General features: G+C 44.6%; 1 protein-coding gene across 1 annotated transcript in view; it reads right to left on the bottom strand.

The window, feature by feature from the left end:
* The window catches only part of PPARGC1A (PPARG coactivator 1 alpha), a 657,227-nt gene extending 637,278 nt beyond the window's left edge, over positions 1–19,949 (bottom strand). Inside the window, exon 1 of the mRNA XM_045994008.1 lies at positions 19,381–19,949. The gene's annotated coding sequence lies outside the window, so the exon portion shown is untranslated. The remainder of the gene's footprint in view (positions 1–19,380) is intronic.
* Positions 19,950–20,177: the final 228 nt, after the last annotated feature.

The raw sequence follows: 20,177 nt of genomic DNA, 5'->3' as shown, positions 1-20,177 counted from the left end.
CCATGGGGGACCTCCCATGAGTCAGACCTGTCCCCAGTCTGTACATCCCTCCATAGCACACACTCCATCCCGTCACTGTCAATACAGCACAGGGTCCTTTTCCACGATCTTCATAACAATGATCATTTCATGGATGTTCCTGTGCCAACGTTTACTTTTGTTTTCACGCTGCCTCAACCTGACAGATTATAAATTCCACCAAAGCCAGGGTCTTTCTTGCTTACTCACTGCTATATGTCCAGGTTCTAAAACAGTGCCTGGAACATGAGAGAGCCTCCCAAAAATATTTGTTGAAAGAACAATCCTCTAACCTGAGATTAAAAGAGTTACAATCTTTCAGCTAGTTCTGCTCAAAAGATTCTTTTTCCCATTTATAAACCCCAAGTACTAATTTCTACCTTAACATTACTTTTCCCACTGATAATGGAAATAATAGTCACCATTTGGTTTTGAAATACCACTCTATGTTAAATACCTAAGCAATCTCCATTTATTATAAGTCAACCAAAAAAGAACTGGATATTACCTGTCTCCTATAATTGGATTGTATTTTCTGAAGAATGATGTTATTCTGGAGTTTTACCTTCTAATTTTCTTTGGTATTACATGTTTTTATTCCCTGCAAATATATAGGCAATTTTTTTTCCATTTTGTTTGCAAATCAGGGGAAAAAATATTAAAATCTGAAGCAGACAACAGACCTTCTAGAAATGACCTGACTGGTGTGGATTACACCAGGAGACTTCTCAGCAAAGGAAGAAATGTTTGTTCCTAGAAAATACTTTATTGAAAGTTACCTCATCACCAATATTGGGACCAAATCAAGAAAGGGACAGAAACAAATGAGGTCAAATGGATATTATGGTTTCCCCACCATTGCCTCTTATAAACCAAGTTAGTGTTAGTTCATAGGTACCATGTTTGTCTCCCTCTGTGCCCTTGTAAACTAACATCAGCACTGTAGCTTCTGTGTGCTTCCCACATGCCAAGCACCACTCAAAGCCTTTCAAGTGTGTCATCGTACAGATCAGAAAACCAAAGGTGAGAGTAACTTGCAGAGCTGGTGGTACAATACCAGACCTTGCACCATCATGCTATTCTTAAATTTCCTTTTAGAAATTCTACATGGATAGGCTTCAATTTGCAGAGGTCAAAACTTGAAAGTAATGTAGAATTCTTATGCAAACCTTCCTAGGAAGGTATAAATGTTTCAGAGATTCTTTTCTTCCTGGTGCAAATAAAGGAATCTAAAGCCCAAATTATACTCACTAGTAAAAACAATGACCATATTAATAACCACTGTGTTGTTGAATTCATCATCACAAGTGAACTTTCTCTCTCCCCTTGATTTCATAAACACTGCATAGTAAGTCTGGAATAGATACCTACAGACATCTTTGAAAACAGTATTTCATCATCTGAACATTTGGCTATTTGAAGAAAAAAAAATACCTTGCTTTAAATTCCTTACCCTTATAAGTGTTTTTAAGGCTCATTGGAAACATAGTTCATGCCTGCTATTGCGAGTTCAAATGATCACCCACAAAGTCCTCTGCTGTCATGAAAGACTTTCTCAGGATCCATAAACTCTCAAAGAAAACAATTATTTCTTTTCATAACTCTTCCGAGTCTGCTCAAAGACCAGAAACTACAGGGAATTTGATTAGGCTCAGAAATAGATCTGAGAGTAATAGTACAGGAAGATAACTGAGCTAGGATAATCAGTACTTCAGCTTGGATTCCTAATCAAATAATTCTTTGATTTTCATGATTTTGTTTAATCTAGAATACCCCTTCCCAGTACATATCATAAACTTTGACTTCATGTTTGCATAAAAACATGAACAGAGTATCTGTATTTGTGTTGTGTCTTATTGACTGGAATTAATTTCACCATCAAATAAGGATTTTAAAGTTTTCTTTTTTTTTTTTTTTAAGATTTTATTTATTTGTCAGAGAGAGGAGCGAGAGTGAGCACAAGCAGACAGAGTGGCAGGCAGAGGCAGAGGGAGAAGCAGGCTCCCCGCCGAGCAAGGAGCCCGATGTGGGACTCGATCCCAGGACGCTGGGATCATGACCTGAGCCGAAGGCAGCTGCTTAACCAACTGAGCCACCCAGGCGTCCCAGGATTTTAAAGTTTTCTTAAACACCCAAGGTTCATCGTTTTTTCTACTCTGGCTACAGAAAATTCCATGACAATTCCTCTTCAGACTCAGAAGATCTCTTTCAAAGGCTGGCTAACCTCTAACTCAGGCAAAACCTCACCAGCATTTTCAACAAGACTGTCTTCTACCTATGTCTGTAGGTCAGTCCCTTATCTGTGTTACTCCAATCCTTCTGTCTGCATTCCAGTCCTCACACTCTATATCACGAAGTGCCTCAAGGACCAAAACAGGTAGTTGGACTGTGTGATGATGAATTTTATGTGTCAACCTGGTGGGCCCATGGGGCCCAGATATTTAGCCAAACATTATTCTAGATGGTTCTGTGAAGGTGTTTCCTGGAGAAGATTAATAGTTAAATTGGTGACTCTGAGTAAAGCAGATTACCTTCCATAATGTGGATGGGCCTCACCCACTCAGAAGGCTTCGAGAAGAAAGACAGATCTCCCTTGAGCAACAATTCTGCCCACAGATGGGCTTCAAAATCAAGTGGCTGCTCCTCCTGGGTCTTCAGCCTGTTGGTCTGCCCTGCAGATTTTGGATTTACCAGGCCACTATAATTGCATGAACCATGTAAAATCAATCTAATTCTGTCCCACCCACCCATTTCCCACAGCCACCACACACCTACATGATCCTTGTGGTATGGCCTCATAGCCCCTCCCTTCCAGTGGTAGAATCAACTTCACTACTCCCCGAATCTGGGATGGCCTTGTGACTTTCTCTGACCAAACGAATAAGACAGAAGTAATGTTTTACAAGTTGCAGGCAAGAGGACTCAAGAAACCTTGCCACTTCCTCTCTCTTGCTTTTCTTGGGAATCTTGCGGTCACTGCTATGTGAAAGAGCATGGGCTAGCCTGCTGGGTGATGGCTACGTGATAAATGGCTCAGTCTGCACCCTACTCCAGCCAACAGCCAGCCATCTGCCAGATACAACAGTCAGACCAAAATGAACCTAGCCAAATCCAGCAGAAGAACCACCCAACTGATCTCAGCCCATATTCCCCACCCATATAATTATGTGCTTATAAATGGTTGCTGTTTTAAGCCACAAAGTTTTGGGTGGCTTGGTATCCTGCAAAAGTCTAAGTATGATAAGTACTGTTGCCCTTTACACAGATAAGGAATTCAAGAACAATGTAATCTGGATGAGGAATTCTGTCTTTATCATAATGTGCTTAAAATATCAATGGGACTGTCAAGGAGCCAGTTCTGGAACTCAGGAAGGAGGTCTTGCCTGGAAAACACAAAACTGAAAGACAGGCATGTCTCTAATTTCCATGCATGGGTAGATTGCCATGGGAGAGCAAGAGTCGAGTGAAATGAGATTCAGGTTTTGACCCCAGAAACACCACAACTAAAGTCAGGCAAAGCAAGAGAGTCCATGAGGGAGGGGAGGAAACACAATGAAAGACAGGAAGATGCAATAGACATCAGAGGAATTTCTCGACAGAGTCAAAGTCACACAAATGTCAAAAAATTTCATATATAAATGAAAAGGAATCCCCAGCATTTGGGAATTACAAAGTCATTGCCAGAAGAGAGCTTCAGCAAAGTAGTGAAGGCTAAACCATTATTAGAGGTAGAGGTCATTAAAAAGTGAACAGGAGGGAGGCAATTTGGAAACAATGATTGTCTACAAGTCTTTTGCTGAGCGTGGCAATAGGTCCCCTGCTCTGCAACACTATGTGCCCCTTCACTCCAAGAATCTGTGAGCTACTGAGAGAAACCAACCCCACAGTCATGTAGATTTGTGTCATTAAAAGGGATGGTCCTCAACAAGAGCTGGGCCTTTCACGCCATTCAACAAAAGGTGACAGGCCACCTCTAAAGGGAAGTGAAAAGTTGATGGAGAAATTTTTCAAGATGGGAGAGATTTGGGTACATTTATTCCTAAGTGGAGTCACAACGGCATAACTAATGGCTCAACATCCTAAAGAGAATTGGAGGAAACGATATCCACAGGTATAAGGGACGCTGGGGCTGAACAGATGGAGATTTCGAGATATGAGACCAAAGTTGACAGAACTTATATTGCATAATCATGAATCCTCACCTGGGAAGGGAGCCAGTGGTGGGCAGGGGAGTTGTTGATAGTGGACAGTGTCTGGAATTGCAGATATGGACAGGGAGTGAACTTGATGACCCAAACAAGGCTTACTGAATAGCACAGAGGTTGGGGACAATAAAATTACAACAGCTTTCTTTAGCATGACTGGGTTTTTCCAAGAGCAAGTCAACAGCTTGTAAGCAGAAGCAAACAAAACAGTTAGTTGGACTGATCCAAGACTGGGATTTTGTGGGCAGATATAGAAGGGCAAGAGATTAAGGGCTTTGAGGTTTTGGCAAGAGAGTGATTAAAGTGACATATCATGGGCTCTAGGCTGGCTATAAAAGGAATGGGGAGATAGTATGGTTGATGAACTGTGAAAAAGGAGAATAGTACGGGGACAGAGATCTTGGAGCAGGAAGGCTAAGAGGCTAGAGTCATATAATTACATCGCAATTTAAGATTCCAGAAGCAGAACAATTCTAAAGGATGAGGCCAGGGTATGGGCAACGGGATTGGGCTGTCAGAACATAGTGGGGGCCGAAAGGTTGCCACTCTGAAACTAAGCTATTGGGTACATTCTCCACATACCGATCCCGAAGATCATTGGGTGGTGGCCATTGGGGTAGAGAGGAGACATGAGCCAGGTCCTGGGCTCTGAAGGACACAGGGAAGTGACAGGAAGATGACAAGATGGCCAGGAAGAAGGGCCTGATATAGTCTATAGGGATTTCACTGGAGGCTACAGGGATCATAGAGTTTAGAGGGGTAGTGCCAAAGTAATGTTCTGGAAGCAACAATGACCCCAGTTCCTCTGGGCCTAAGGAATGTAGACAAATGAACAGCTGCTTCCCCCTCCCCAAAATGCACTTTCTTAGAAAGGAATGAAATTTTAGTAAAGACAAGATTTGGGAAAAGGGGGTTTATATTGCCAATGGCCAAGTGTTGTAAAGCACTACCGAAAAATCTGCAAGGAGGTCAACTGAGAAAGGAATTGGGGAAAAGCTAGAGAGAAATGAGGATGACCTTCATTGTGGAACTTAATCATATGGCTCTTATATAAGAGTTTTTCTTTTCATGAATACCTCTAAGATTTGTTGTGTCTGGGTCCAGACCAGACCAACAATAATGATACATGAGTATATAGTCAACATTCCTCTTCCCTTGGAATTATCTCCAGAATGACAAGACATACTGCTTAGAGTCCAGGCTTATTCCTTGTTTTGAAGTTTAAGTAATTCAGTGAGTAGAACAAGAAAGATTTTTCTCTCTGTAGATCTCAACAGAACAGAAGGAAGTAGGTATTTGCAGAGACAGACCCTGGAAAAAGAGAAAAAACATTCATCTGATAACCAGAGTTAAACTCTTGACATAAACTATTTGCTTGGGTCACCTAACCCACATTTTGTTCTAGCAACCCAAGGAACTTGCTAAATCTGAAGACAAAAGAAGGTCATCATTGTAGTGAGTATGACCTTCTGACTGATAATAGTCATTAAACAAGATTTAGTTTGAAGTTTTCAAATGGACGAATACTGTACTATGAGAATTCATTTTATAAGAACCTCCAACTAGGACCCTGACAAGTAACTCCGGAGAGTGTAAGTTGGTGCTTCTTTTCTGAGAAGCAATTAACACAAAAGTCTAAAATGTTTATGCCCTTTAACCCAGCAGTTCTACTACTCAGTATTATCCTAAAGAAACAATCATAGCTACGCACCAAGTTCAGTCATAACTGCCAACAACCTAAACACCCAATATTTAGGAGGATGGTTAAATAAAGGGTTCTAAAATCACACAGTGGAATACTACAGAGCCATTAAAAGAGATACAAAGGGGGCAACTGGGTGGCTCAGTGGGCTAAAGCCTCTGCCTTGGGCTCGAGTCATGATCTCAGGGTCCTGGGATCGAACCCCACATCGGACTCTCTGCTCAGCAGGGGAGCCTGCTTCCTCCTCTCTCTCTGCCTGCCTCTCTGCCTACTTGTGATCTCTCTCTGTCAAATAAATAAATAAAATCTTTTTTTAAAAATAAATAAATAAATAAATAAAAGAGATACAAAGGCATATGAAATATGGCATGGCAGTTTGTTACGATTTATGGGCTAAAATCAGGTTACAAGAATACTTACATATGATACCAATCAAAAATGAAATACAAAGGCCAAGAACAAAGTAAGGAAGTTTATATGTTAAAATATTACCTGTGATTATCGTTAGGTATTTGCATTTTGTATGAATTTGATTTTCCCCTCTTTACTTTCCTAAGAAAAATCTCCAAATCAAAATGTATTATATCTATAATAAGAAAAAACTATTAATATGCTTTTATCAGTTTTCTGGCAGTTGACATTCAAAACCAGTGCCCCGGGGCGCCTGGGTGGCTCAGTGGGTTAAAGCCTCTGCCTTCAGCTCAGGTCATGATCCCAGGGTTCTGGGATCGAGCCCCGCATCGGGCTCTCTGCCCTGCGGACAGCCTGCTTCCTCCTCTCTCTCTCTGCCTGCCTCTCTGCCTACTTGTGATCTCTGTCTGTCAAGTAAATAAATAAAATCTTAAAAAAAACAAAAAAAACAAAACCAGTGCCCCAGAAAACCAAGTTTACATATATATATATATATATATATATATATATATATATATATATATATATTTTAGGTAGTAAAATATAAAGGAGGAAAATGTTCCCTATATTTGACAATGCAGAACAAGAGGTATCAGTCCTAATTTTGAGACAAAAACTCCCTTATTTGCAAATATCCTTTTTGGTTGGTACTTAAAGGAACATTCTTGCCCCCTCAGTGGTCTGTCAATTTTTTAATTAGGGGCCAATATCTTTAAATTCTCACAATGAGTCAAAGTTTATTATTGCTCTATATAAATAATCAATAAATATTTTAGTTAGCACCTATTTCATGCCCAACAAATGTATTTAACATTGTGGGTAATGCAAATGTTATTTTTTAAAAAACTGTGGCATTTATAAATCAACTAAGAAAAAAGATGTAGCTATTTATATACAATGTAGGCATAAAAGGGCTAATAACAACCAGCATTCCAGGAATGCATACCATTTGGGAAGACTTTTAATTACTGTATATTCCCAAATATATGAAGCATTTTCCCGAAATTCTCCAGAAAAGAGGGATATTTGAATATTTCCAAAGGCTTTCATAATATAGGGCATTCTCTAATCACTTTATTTAAACAACTAAGTAATACTTGGGGAAGACTCATTAGCCTGAAATGACCTCAGTCAATGCTTGTTTGGGATGCTCTGAGAGGTCGCTTGACAGAATCCATTACAGAGGAGGCAGATTTAATATAGATTTAGTCCTGGGTCCTGGAGTGAGGCCCCACAATGCAAATGTTTAATATCGTTGCAAGAAATCATTTTAAAAATAATTACTTAAGTGAGAATAATATATATTTATTTAATATTTACTTTATTTCTGGGTCTGTTTTCCGTGCTACTATAATACAAAAATGGTTTCCCTTTCCAAAAAGCAAACTCTCCTTCCATCATAATGATAATGACGAAGACAGCATTTTACAGTTGACAAACACTCCCCAAAACATCATCAGACTTGACTATCCTAGTACAGTAAAGGAATGGATACGGCCAGAACTTCGGGAAAATGAACCAGTAATTCATTTTAACGCATGCAAACAAGGAATCAGCCCATTGTTTTTTAGCAAACTTGTTCTTTAAGACCAGGTTAATTGGGGGAAATACCTTTGTTATTATTTCTAATGCAACTGTTACTAGCAGGATCAAAAAAAATCCACTAGCAATGAGTCCTACTTCCTAAAATAACAAGCCTTTGATAAACATTGTAAAGATGATTCCATTCCCTTTTACAGGTTTTTTGGCTCTTTTCACAAAGCTATGTAACCCTTTTAGTCTGACATCTCACAAAGAAAGAAGTAAAGGATTTCATTAGCACAACCGCACAGGCCCGGAATGTGTCCCCAACTTCAGATGTTATTTTACTCTCTAGGCTGGGTGACTAATTTTAACCCAGAAAAAGTTTAGTAGTCTATTAAAAGTGCAGGAAGACCCAAAATAAAATTTTACGTTGGACTTAACTCATTAAACTGTACTCTTGACATTGTCAACAAAGAGGATTTTAAACTATGCAAAGATCTTAACTTCCCAGGTAACTTCCCAACTAAGTTTGAAGCTTTGCTTGCTTGCCTGTGACAGGGAGACAGAACAGAGAGCTTGTCTTCTACCTACATTACTTGCAGGATCCAAACTCTGCCAACTCCTTCCTTTGCTGAGTAAGAGAGAGGGAGGGGGCCTGCTGGAGGGAGATTCACTCTTTGAAGTCCCTACTTGTAAATTTCAAGGTTGACATGTGAGTTAGGACAGACCACACTCCCTCACCTGTTCTTTCTATAACGTTCTTTATTTTTCTCTCCTAACACTTCACACAGTTTAAAGGGGATAAGGATGGATGGCTAAACAGAGAGACAGTAGGTAATGGATACATTGATGATACCTGTATATATATGGAGACAGAGACAAAGAGACTTTTGTAATATTTTATTTATATGTGTGTGTGTGTGTGTGTGTATCTCATATATGTCATGTGAACTATGTGTCTCCTACTAAATTAAAACCCCTTGAGGACAGGGATAAGCACCTTGTAGGCACAAATAAGTCTTGAATGAAAAAGTAATTTTTAAAAAATGGACAACCCTTAACAACTACTCCTTGGCAAATTCTTCTATGTTTTCCTTCTGCCAGAAATGCCCCCTCTGCCCCATACTCATCCTTCTACTCACCTGCCCAAATTCTCTCCATTTTTCCAAGCCCACATCAAATGCCACTGCCTTTTTAAAACCTTCTGTGATTCTTCCCGTCAAAAGTAAAAGGTAAACTCCTCCTCCAAATGACCATAGCACTATTCTCTACTCTTTTCTTTTTATTTTAAAGTTTATTTATTTACTTTAGAGAGAGAGATGGGGGGGGTGGGTAGGTGAGAGGCAGCGGGAGAGAGAGAGAGAGAGAATCCCAAGCAGGGATTCTGATGCAGGGCTCGATCTCAGGATCCTAGGATCATGACCTGAGCAGAAACCAAGAGCGAGATGCTTAAGTGGCTGTGGCCCCCAGGCACCCCACCAGTCTCTGCTCCTTCCTTACAGCACTATGCATTTTCTAAGCTTCTCTGCACAGAGGTGGTGCTCTGCCTGTAACCCACAGCCATGCCTAAGGAAACGTGTTTTAGCCCTCTTTGATTCTCCTCTGTCATCCATTGGTTCGTTACCCAAAGGCAGCCTAGCTCGGTGGTTAAAACCGGGGCTTGGAAGCCAGACGCATTAAATCCAAATCCTGGCTGGACCGCTTCCTAGCTGTGTGGTCTCTGTGCTTCAGCTGCCTCGATGGTAACAGATCATATGTAATCCAAGTAAGAGCACCCAACCCCCTCACAGGGTTATTTTGATGACGAAATGAGTCAGTGCACATCAAGCACTTTGCAAGGTTTCTGCAAGGTTCTAGTAGTGTTTAATATGTGGGTTCTATTATACCTGACTCCACGTAATGTATTAAGAATCTACTATGTGCCAGACACTCCGCCAGGATGCCGCATCGGTCGGTACTCTATAAATATTTGAGGACTGACTGATAAGACCTAACACTGACTCAGCCCTGCATTAGTCAATCACATCCCTGGATCTTTGCTAGCATTCTAGGAGACGGATATCGTGATTCCTCTTTTCATGCGGGAGCAAATGGGGTCCCTTCTGCTCTGAACTGTGCAAGCACATATTAACGGGGAAAAAGTCTCCATAGTGTTCACCTCACAAGCCCTCCAACTTCTAGAGATTTTTTTTTTCCATCCCCTCCTGCAGCTCCCTCGACTTCACACGATGCATCCATCTATTTTAGCATCTGTTCAGCCTGACTCCTGTCATTAGATACATTCTCGTGTGTTTATAATGCGCCACTGATTTGTTTCAGACTGAGTCGTGGGATCTAAAAATAAAGTGATGTGGAACATATTTCGTTGCATATTAACTTTAAAGAAATAGATTAATCTTAGAAATAATCAAAAATGAATGATCCACTCAGCTTGTAGCAGTTACCCAAAAAATTAGAAATAAAATCAAAACCCTCAGATGCCCACTTTTCCTCCTTTCTCCTTTCTGAATTTATTAATTGAAGTATATACTTCATAATTTTTTTCATTTTAAAAATTAAGAGGTCCAGTGAGCCCTTGGTAAACCAATCATGCTCTTCCCTGGAGATGCTTAAATGAAGGCAGGATTCATTTATCCTCTGAGTCAAATCCCTGTTTTCAAAAAAATGGCATGGCCTTGCCCTCATCATCCTGAGAGGGAACAAAGAACCATAAATAATGTGACACATATAATGGTATAAAACTGTTTTCTGAAAACTCAGCCATTTAGCCAACCCATCTGTTCTGTCTACTACAGGCTAGGCACGAGGAGGGCCCCAGAGCCCAGGCAGGTGCAGTGCCTTCCTGCACAGAGCTTCCTGGGTAGCGTGGGTGGGGAGCATACACATGAACCAGGACAACACACTGCAGAAAGGGTAGAAGAAGGAGGACTGGCAGTGCAAAGAGAAATTAATTCTCACCCAAGTAAAAATAGGACTCCGTCTATTTGATAAATCATTTCAAACGTTTCCCCCTTCAACGTACACTCACACATACACCCATGCAAACTAGTTGCTTCTTTTGTTTCTTTGGAACCTGAAAACACTGTCAATCATCAGCCCTTGGGTGTTTATCTCAAGCCATCGAGGACGTTTAGTGACATCGTTTTATTCGATTGCACGTGTTCCTCTATAGCTAAGAAGGGGTTACATATGCAAATATATATACATTCTGATTGCAACACTAAATAATGAGGAAAACTGCAGTTTATAAAATGCAGTCATTCCACGCCACATTTCATTTTGGAAGAGGGAGGGCTACCGTCGACTGTGAACAATTACCAAATTGTCAATGGAATTCAATAAATGTTGTTTAAAAAAACTAATTATTTGTTACAATAACCAGCTACTATTGCCACTTTGTATTTGGAGGTTTGTAAACTACTTCCATTTGAAATGTAATTGATTCCATTTTTATCATTTGTTCAAGTTTATGTGGTTGTTCTCATCCTAAGAGATGATAACATCTATTTTCAGCAAATTATACATTATAATTCCTCATTCAAAAGCCGTAACAGAAAACAAAATGCTAATTCATGATGTAAACGAAACTACAGAATCATAATCACTCATTGTTAACATTAGGGACTAAACTGCTACTGGAAATAATAAATTGGAGCAAAATGTGGTAGGGGTTGTTGGTGAGAGTTTTCTCTCTTTTTCTTTGTGTCTTTTTCCTGTTTTGTTTTGTTGTTACACAACTAACACACTTTCTGATATGCTTTCAGGCAAGACATTACATGGATATTTTGTATTCTCCCAGATATAAGCCCAACGCTCACTTTCGCCCCTTGGCTATTACCTGAAGTTCGACCCTTCACATGTACGGAAGGAGATCATGCTCACAAAGCAATCAGAAGTGCACGCAAAAGAGGGGATGCATATTAGAACTGCACACCTGCTTTTCTCCATTTCGTTAAGCTTCCGAACCTATGCTTCCCTTTATTTCAGGGATCACCAACCACCTCTCTTCTTTCCCTGCCCCCCCATGTCTCTCCTGTATGAGGATCCCTCTGCAACACTCCCCCCCATCCCCCCACCCCTGTGTCAAGCTTCCCCTCTGCATCAGGGACTATGTGAAGTTTAAAAACAAACAGAAATCCAGTAACTGTAACAGATCAGGTCAACTCTTATTAAGAAAAAAAATAAGACGAGGGGGGTCTCTGTTACCATATTCCAGACACTCTGTTTTCCTTAAATAGCTATGCTTAGGTGAAAAGACAGTAGCATCACCTAATGGCATTTCTCCTTTCCTTTAAAAAAAAATAATAATCCAAAAGAAAATATTTAAATATAATTATTAAATCAAAAATGTGAATTCTTTGAATGGACCAAAAAGTCACACTGCCTTCTAGAGTAAATCACTTTTCCGCTGCCCTTTTATTTAATGCCGTCTGCTGTCCACATTTACCTCTTCACTGGCAAAGTGTGATCATTGATTTCCTATGGTCTCTCTGGAAGGAAGTTCTGCTTCCTTGCTGATGACTACAAAGGGTAGGTGACCCCATTCTCATTCCAATGCAAACCCTGCACTTTTACATTTCCGCTAGGGCCAAAGGAATGTGAAAACAGCAAGAAACCCTGTCCTCTTCCTAGAGCTGTCTTGCTGTAACTACCGACATTTAATGTGTTCCCTCCCCTTTCCACGACTGTATTTTGGAAGATCACGATATCAGGGATGAACCAGTAAGAGGCATTAGTTCATGATGGACATAAATGTTAGATGGGTGATTCAATGCAAAAGACACCTATTATAACACGGCCATGCTAAAAAAGTTCAGGACTAAAGGGCAAACATAACTAAATACAGGACAAACCCCACGTGGTGTGGGTTTGCTTACAAAATGAGAGTAAGTCTATGCCAAAAAATATATGTATTTAATACACACACACACACACATATACATATACATACACATATAGGACCGGGTTTTGATGCATCTGAGTATTTATAAAATTATTCTATTCGTGAGTGTTAAAATTACATTTTTTTCTGTAGAGTGTTATTTTACTGATAGTCACATGCATTTGTAATGGGCCCTTTACTAAGTCATAATTATTTGAGGTTGGGAGCTGGCAATCTAAAGACCCTGTCTATCTCTAAAACTGGATCAAGGGGCACCTGGGTGGCTCAGTGGGTTAAGTGTCTGCCTTCGGCTCAGGTCATGATCCTGGAGTCCCAGGATCAAATCCCTCATGGGACTCCCTGCTCAGCAGGGAGTCTGCTTTTCCCTCTGACTCTCCCCCCCCCCCTTGCTCCCTCTCTCATTCTCTCTCTTTCAAATAAATAAATAAATTCTTTAAAAATAAAATAAAATAAAACTGGATCAACCACTCATTCAAACCAAAAAGAATGGCAAACTCAAACATTAAGTCCATCACCAAGAAAAAATAAGAAAATCAGGTAGTTATGGTTAATTTTGCTGAAACAGATGATTTCACCTCATTTACCAAAGAGAACTTAATCTGATTATGTTAATAACCAGGAAACAAAATGGGCAAACCTGGGCACACGAAGGAGATCTTCACTATTTCATGAAACTGGCAAATGAAGGACACCATCACAAACCTGCTGGAAATGTACATGTGGCCACGTGATGTTTTTACACTGCACTGGAGAGGAAGAAGTGTCGAAAGTAAGAATTAGCTGGCACTCTAGGCTCTGAAACCAGACTGCCTGGGGCATATCCCAGTTTTGCCCCTACCTAGCACTGATATCTTAGACAAAATATTTAACTCTCTGAGCCTTATTTCCTTTATCTTAAAATGGGAATAATAAAAAAAAAGTACCTAATTCATATGTTGCTTTGGCGATTAAATTAGTCAAATACATGTAAAGTGTTTGGAACAGCATTAATTAACAGTAGCTCTCATCACTGCTGCTTGGTTCCTAAGTTTTAGGTTAATAGAATTTTACAAAGAAAAGCAAAGAATATTTCCAAGCTGGTGCCTTAGGAAACCTAGACTTATTGGAAGGACCACAAGGAACCGGCGATATTACAAGTCTCTTTTGCTTTTCTTTCTACCTAGGAGAAATCCAATGTTGGAAAAACTGGGGTAAGGTGAGCTAGATTTTGAAGTAGATTTCTAAAAAGTGTTTAAGGTAAATATATAGAAATGCATGTAAAAACGATTTTACGGTTCATCTGTACATCTTCAAGGAAATAAAAATGCTTAAAATGTATAGAAATCCAGTTTTGGGGCGCCTGGGTGGCTCAGTGGATTAAGCCGCTGCCTCCGGCTCAGGTCATGATCTCAGGGTCCTGGGATCGAGCCCCGCATCGGGCTCTCTGCTCCGCAGGGAGCCTGCTTCCTCCTCTCTCTCTGCCTGCCTCTCTGCCTACTTGTGATCTCTCTCTCTCTGTCAAATAAATAAATAAAATCTTTAAAAAAAAAAAGAAAGAAATCCAGTTTTTATTTTCTTGAACTTTAAGATATTGCTTTTCTAACAGTCTTGTAAATGCAGGACATTCCCAAGTTTTGGCTCCTCTCTGTGGATCCAAACATTGTTACTATTTTAAAAATTATGAAATATCCGGAGTAGAGGGGGAAAAAAAATACTGAGCTCTTTATAGTACTTGGACTGGATGGAGAAGTATTCCTCAGTGGGCTGCTTTCTGCCCTGGTTATCCATATTCATGGAAGTTATGCCAAGCCAAAACGAAAAAAACAAAACAAAAAACAAAACAAAAAATAGGCAGTCAGCAGAAGCTTTCAACAACTTACCCACATCCTTTAATGATTCTGCACTGAAACTTCTATCCTGCTTGAAAAGATAGAGTGAGTACAAAGAATTACAGGTACTGGCAACAAAAGCTCAGGGCTGAATTTGAAACAGTCACTGCGTACTCCAGAAAGATAGTGTGTGTCCCTATAAGGATGCCATTTTACATTTCTGGTCTGTATGTGAGGGAGAGTGGTGGGGGGGGGGGGGGCATTGGGCAGAGTGGTGGGTAAGAAAAGTAAAAGAGCAGACTCTAGCCTGGTGGTAGTATTTTTTCACAAACTCAGGCTGAGCTATCCAGTAACCAAAGAACTGGTCAATCAGGTGAGTAAAGTCAGATGTCTGGCCTCATGGATATCCAAGCAGTGAGCTAATTGCCTCCATTTTTCACTTTCCATTCATTGATTCAATATCATACAGACCTGGCCTGCTTCGATTTGGGCTTCCAGAGTGACAACTAAATAAGGTGACCCAGGTCCAAACCAGCAAGCAATCATGACCACTCCACAGTCAGAGTCGTGATGGAGACAGAAAAGCTCAAACATCTACAGGAGAGACTCGCAGGTTGAAAAGCACAACATAAAAAGATAATGCTGGGTTTTGGAAGCTTGCACTACTGCCATCCCTAGGCGTGAAACTGTAAATTAAAGAATGGTCTGCTGTCTGCTGCACGGAGCCAAATCAGAGACATTTCACATACACACTTTAATTGGGGTTTTCATTCTAATTGAAGAAATAAATTCCACCAAAGCAGATGCTCCCCCCCCCCCCCACACACACACACTCTCACTATGGTATGTTTTGCACTTTGGCAAGCAGGTGCAAAATATCTGCAAAATGGTATCTTCAGATATAAGATGGGATTTCCCAGTTTTCAAATGGTAACAGATGCAGTTTCGGCTCTCATACACATTGGGCTCTCTCCAAAAAAATCACCCCAATTCCCCCTCCCCCAGCGTTGGTGATAAAATGTCACAGAAAAAAAAAAAAAACTAAACTAAAAAACCTTCCAGTCGAGGATGATTCGAGGCTGGGTTGGGGGTTTTGTTTTGGGGTTTAGTAACGAACCAATGCTCCAGTTGTTTCCAAATTTCTCGATTTCTATATAAAGAACCCCCACCCTCATTATTTTTTTTACTGGCTTGTTTATAACCAGAGGTGTCATAATCATGTTTCTTGTGAAAATGAAAGCAAATCAAAATGCCTTGTGATTCCAGGAAAAGAGGTTCTTAGGGAGACATGCCTGCCTGCTATTGATGTTGTAAAAAGGCTCCTTTTACATGGTATTAGATGTTGAGAGCACATCATATTGATCTAGAAATAAAAAGCTTGATTTTTTTTTAGTACAGTCAACCCTTACCTTCATAAGCACTTTATAACACTAGGAAGATGGTTTTATTTTTAATTGAGGAAGAGTAAACAAATTACATTTGAAGAGCTTTGCTATTTTTAGGGAATAGAGGATTGTAAGCTTTTTGTAAGCTTTTTGGCAGCAATTCAGGTAAAAATCATGAATAAGTCTCACTCTTTCAAATTTGGCCCAGGCCTCCCCACAGCAGCCCTGCCTGAGTCCAAGATGAGTTTTAGTGTTGCCTTTGTTTTATCCTTTTTCAGCGGAGGAAGAGTTGGGAGCAGGTTTCTCAGTTTTGTGCCTAGGCTCAACCGCTGAAAATGTGAACTGTGGAGCAATAGGAACCTAGGTCCTTACGCACATACATTCTTCAGCCCTGAAACTGGAGAGCCGATCGCGTTGGAAACCGCAAATCCTGGCAAGACGCACTGCCTGGCTGCGTTCACCACCCAAGATTAAAGCTTCCGTAGCACTTGAGGGCACCTCTCATTTGTTTCTGTACTTTATCGTAAAGTTCATACCGTACCACTGGAAGGAGAGATCAATATTTCAAATAATCTCCCTTTCCCCACCACACAATTCCACCGCACTGAGAGTAGCGCGCCACCCAATACCAGCCTGCGAGCGAATCATCCTCCAAAGAGCAGCGCCAGCTGCTTTATCAGAAATTCTTTCCGATTTTCTTAGCAACACGAGTGTTCCTTTCTAGAAGAAAGATCTTGCCTTTTGGGAAAAAGCTTTTCCAAATCAAGTCAAACTAACTTTACCCGAGGAAACCGACAGTTTTCCTCTTTTTTTAAATGTTCCCCCTTACCCTCCACCTTCTCCGGCTCTCGGCTTCCTTTACTCTGACCCTGCCCATCTCCCCTCCCTCTCGCCCACCTCCCTCGGTTTCCAAGGAGTTTGCACGTGATTGCCAGTCCTGCAAATTCGGGCCGCGTCCCTTCGCTTTTAAACGCTCTCCAAAGACTTGTTTCCTATTTTATCCAAGATGTTGCCAAAGCTCCCACCGCTGTGAAGCAGTATCACCGCGAGCTTCCTCCCTTCCACCCTTCCTCTCTCTTTTCAGAGGAAAACGCAGGGCCCGAGTTTCGCGGCCTCGAGATACAGGTCGGAGGTACGCGCCTCGAAACTTAGCCCAACGCATCTGACTCCGGGACTGGGGGCGCGGTGCTGCCAAGGAATCCCCGAGTCCCAAATCCCCGCCAGGCTGGCTTTGGGTGTGAGGGTCTAGGCTTTCCTGCTCGTCTTGGTCCTTAAAAGCGAGCTGGGGTTGGTTTCTGACTCATCGACAATCACACGCGCGCGCGCACACACACACACACACACACTCGCACACGGGCGCGCGTACGCCCGCTCCTGGAGAGCTGGAGTTGGCCGAGCCGGAGGGGTCGTTGGCTCTCGGCTACCGGGAGCCGGCGCGGGGAGGCACGCGGAGAGCACCGGGGCCCCGCAAGACAGGGCAGGGTGGCCTGAAGAAAGCCCTCTGCACCGGCCACGAGCAGCCAGGGCACCCCCACCCCACTCCGAGTCGCCCAACTCTAGCCAGCCCGACCACCCCGGCAGTTCTTCAAGTTTCTACTCACAGCCGGGCCTCCTCTTTCCCGGCTGCCTCGCCCCCAAACCCTCACTTCACGCGCCTGGGCCGCCCTCTTGCCCCACCCGCAGCTCCGCGCCGGGTACGCTTCCCCGGGGCCGCCCAGACGCCCCCACCCGCGGCGGCGGCCCGGCGGTCTGGCAGGAGCTCGCCGGCGTCTCCCGCTGTTCCTTGCCGCGGCGGCAGGAGCTTCTCCGGGTCTCCCGGGCCGCCCTTATGTATTATTCACTCGGATGGCCGCGGCGCTTTCCGGGGAGCTCTCACGGCGACGCCAGGGCTTCGCCCGGCAACTACTAGTTTGGGGATTTCCGTTTCTTAGAAACTGGGGGTAATGAGGGGGCGGCAGAGCGCATTTTGGGGTTGTTTTGCTTGGGGGGGGGGGCGGTTGGCTTTTCAGCCTGGAGCTCACAGGAGCGCGCTGCGCCCCGGGCCCGGGAGGGAGCGCGCCAGAGCCAGCGAGTGCGGCGGGCAGCCCCGCGAGCGGCCGAGGCTGGCGGGCAGACTGGGAAAAAGAGAAGCCGCGGCTGCCGGGTGAGCCGGGCCGAACAGATCTCTTTTCCTCGACACCCCTAACGCCCCGCCGCGCGGCTCCCCCGCGGCGCGCGCTCCGCGGGGCCCGGGAATCCCCCGCGCCCTGGAGCCCCGGCCGCCCACCGAGTTGCTGCTGCCTTTCTTTCACCATCGCTCCTTCACCTCTCCTCCGGCCCCAACTTTCCCCAGCCTGGACATGCGCGTGTACGTACACACACACGCACACACACAGGCGCGCGCGCGCGCACACACACACACACACACACACACGCCCCTCCCCTCCCTCGACTCCAGCTCCACTTGCCCGCGTAGTTTGGAGATGACAGATGCCTGTAGACTTTCACCAAACAAGCGGTGGGGGCAGCAGACTACAACAGTTATTTAATTAAAAGGCATTTTTCCTCTCTCTCTTTCTCGCTCTGGCTCCCAGAATAGCTTTTGCACCCCTAGACCCTGAGCACACTCCTGTCTTTCCAGGTTACCCGTGCCCGGCTAACACCCATCTCCCTCCACGCCCCCCCTTCCGGCGTCTACCTCCTGCTTCCACGGCCCCCCCACCCCGGATTCACACCGACAGGCACACCTACAGGCCGGCGGCGGGGAGCGTCGAGGGCACGATGCAGCCGGACTGCATTGCACAGTCATCAAAGTTAAGTGTGTGTGTGTTTGTGGGGTGCTTGTGCGCGCCAGGGGAAGCGCCGGGTCACGGGCGCCGGAGCATCCATTCCCCCCCCCCCACCCCGCCTCCGCGGGGTCAGGGGACGCCTCCACTTGAGATTGCAGCCATTTTAGGGAAAGAGGTGGCTCTGGGCCCGGGGGTGGCGGGGGGGAGTGGAAGAGGAACAGCACGTCGCGGGGGACTCACAGCTCCGCAGCCCCTCGGCGCAACTGGAGGGCGGGCAGGCGCCGGGCGCCCAGGGGCGCGGCGCCCGCGGCGACTTGGGGAAGGTTGCGCTCGAGTTCCCTGGTTTTGCCAGGAGTTGTTCGGGGTAACGTGCTGGCTCCTGCCTCTTTCTCGGTTTCCGCTGGGTTGGGAGGTGGTGGCGGGGGGAGGCAGATTGGGCACGGGAGGAACGCTACCGCCCCTGGAGACTGGAGAGCTAGCTCTAGGGACTGGGGGCACCTCCTGTCACCGGTTGGCACTGACCCAGACAGTGCGACCCACTTGGCCCCCGGGCCTCCCCACCCCCTCCCAAGCCTCTGTCTCCCCGCCGAATGCCAAGTGAGCGCACGGCAGGGGGCACAGGGCGCGACGCCGCCGGGCCCCGAGCCACCCCTTACCTGGTTGGAAGGGGTTTCCCAGGAGGAGCCGTAGTTGTAAAAGAAGGAAGAGAAGAAGGTGTCTTCCGACAGCCCGCAGCCCGCCATGCTCTGGATGCAAATAAAATGAAGAAAGAAAAAAAAAAAAAAAAAGCACACACACAAAAGCAACCAAAAATTTTCAAATCAAATTAAACCAATAAGCGAAGAAGAAATTCTCTCGAAAATAAAGAGAAGGAGGGGGAAGGGAACGGCAAAGGGAACGCAAACTCTCGGCGGTGCTCGCTCTCCGGGTGAGGAGGGATGCTCGGGCTGCTGCTGCCGCCGCCGCCGCCGCCGCCGCCGCCGCCGCCGCTGCCGCCTTCTCAAGACGGTACCTACAGAGGTTCGTCCTGACTTGGGCAGCCGCCGCCGCCGCCGCCTGTGCCGGCTGCGTGTGTGCGCGCGTGTGTGTGTGCCTGTGCGTGTGTGTGGTGTGTGCGCGCAGAGCGAGAGACCGCAGGGGAAGCGAGAGGGCGAGAGAATGAGCGAGCCGGGATGGAGGGCGCAGAGGCAGAGCGGGCGGGCGGGCGTGTGCGCGCGGGGGTGCGTGCGTGTGTGTGTGCGCGCGTGTGGCTGGGTGTGCGTCTGTTTGGGGAGCTCACCGGAGAGCCGGGGCCGTCACGTGGGCGCGCTGACTCCGCCGGCTGCCGGGGACAGCCTGTACTACAGCCCCGGCCACTAAATCAGCCCGCGCCGCCAGACCTTTGCAGCCCCCGCTCCACGGCCCGCCGTGTGCGCCCCGGGACGGCAGGGGGCGCGGGTGCGGTCGCGGGCAG

This window comes from Meles meles, chromosome 2, assembly GCF_922984935.1.
Source record: "Meles meles chromosome 2, mMelMel3.1 paternal haplotype, whole genome shotgun sequence".
NCBI classification, from domain to species: domain Eukaryota; kingdom Metazoa; phylum Chordata; class Mammalia; order Carnivora; family Mustelidae; genus Meles; species Meles meles.
Note: the sequence above shows the minus strand (reverse complement) of the source record. Positions and strands in the feature narration are given on the sequence as shown.